The following is a 1804-nucleotide window of genomic DNA, read 5'->3' as shown; positions in this document are numbered from 1 at the left end:
AAAAAAAAAAAAAAAGGAAGGAAGGGAAGGAGGGAGGAAGGGAAGGAAGAATGGAAAGAAGGAGCATGCATTTCAGGTGGTCAGACAGAGATTGTGACCTTACCATGCAAAAGGAGAACACTGTAGCATGGAGCCTAAGAAAAATAAAGGCTGAGAAGTGTCCTCAGCCTCAGGACAGCCAGCTTCCTCCGGGGAACAGGACAAATAGTTAAAATAGCTAAAAGTAACGGAGAACTCTTTTGTCCCTGTAGTCTGAGATGAATGAACGAACAAATGAATGAATGTATTCCAAAATGAATGTCTTGTGTGGCTTAGTCAGGCCTCAAACTCCAAAATTTGCAAAGATAACCTTGAACTCCTTCTGATGCATCCACCTGCCACCACGCCGTTTCATGCAATGCTGGGTGCTAACTCAACTCAAGGGTCTGTGCATTCCAGGCGGGGACTCCACCAACTAAGCTACATCCTCAGCTCTCCTGCTACCTTTTGGGGGGAGACAATAATCTCACTGTGGAGCACAGGCTGGATTTGAACACATTATTCTCATTCCGCCTCCCGAGAGCTGGGATTACAAGCATGAGACACCGAGTGCTCCTAGTTCAGAAAAAGAGAATAAGTCCTTTTTCCATTGGTTGATAGGAGATCAATATGCAATCGAATCCAGAAGCTGCCCCAGCAGGTCCTGTGCTGGGAAACCCTCAGGAGCCAGTTTCCTTGGATTTGAATGACTCCCTATTTCAGTGAATACTGTTTCTCAATTACTATTTAGTTCATTTCTGCGTTACTTAACCTGTTGGGTCTTTGTTTTGTTTTCTCACCATAAAAACAAACAAACAAAAAAGAGGTAACAATAGTGCTCTCACCAGAGAGCTGACCTAAGGGAAAAACAAGATGGGCTTCTCCTCTGTCCGAGCCACCGTTGAAGACTTCTGGAATAAGAGCACATGCCGCAAATGTCTCTCACTCCAAAGCTGTGGTTCTCAACCTTCCCAATGCTACGACCTTTTACCACAGTTCCTCATGGTGTGGTAACCCCTAATCATAAAATTATTTTCCTTGCTACCTTATAACTGTAATTTTGCTACTGTAATACATCATAATGTATATATCTGATAGTTCTGATGGTCTTAGGTGACCCAGGGTGTGTTGACCCCGTGTTGAGAATCATAGCTCTAACACTTCCTTCTAAGCCACCCAATCCTGGTCTTGCCCCACACTAAGGCCTTCTCCACCCAGGTCAAGTGGTTGTTTTACTTATTTGAGACATAGTAATGCATAGTTCAGGCTGGCCTCAGACTCACTATGCAGTTTGGGGGATGACATTGAACTCTTGATCCTCCTGCTTCTCCTTCCTTGGTGTTGGGATTACAGGAGTGTACCACAGAGCCCCGAAAAGAGTGACTACAAATGAGATCAGGTTTGTTATAGCCTGTTTTTGAGTCAGTGACTTCTGTGTTACCAACAATGGTTCCCAGGTTTGTCTGAAGTACTGGTTGGTTTTGTCTGTCAACTTGACACAGGCTGGAGTTATCACAGAGAAAGGAGCTTCAGGTGAGGAAATGCCTCCATGAGATCCAACTGTAAGGCATTTCCTCAATTAGTGATCAAGGGGGGAGGGTCTGTTGTGGGTGGTGCCATCCCTAGGGTGGCAGTGTTAAGCTCTATAAGAGCAAACTGAGCAAGCCAGGGGAAGCAAGCCAGTAAGGAACATCCCTCCATGGCCTCTGCATCAGCTCCTGCTTCCTGACCTGCTTGAGTTCCAGTCCTGACTTCCTTTGGTGATAAACAGCAACACGGAAATGTA

Source organism: Mus caroli, chromosome 5, assembly GCF_900094665.2.
Source record: "Mus caroli chromosome 5, CAROLI_EIJ_v1.1, whole genome shotgun sequence".
NCBI lineage: Eukaryota > Metazoa > Chordata > Mammalia > Rodentia > Muridae > Mus > Mus caroli.
Note: the sequence above shows the minus strand (reverse complement) of the source record.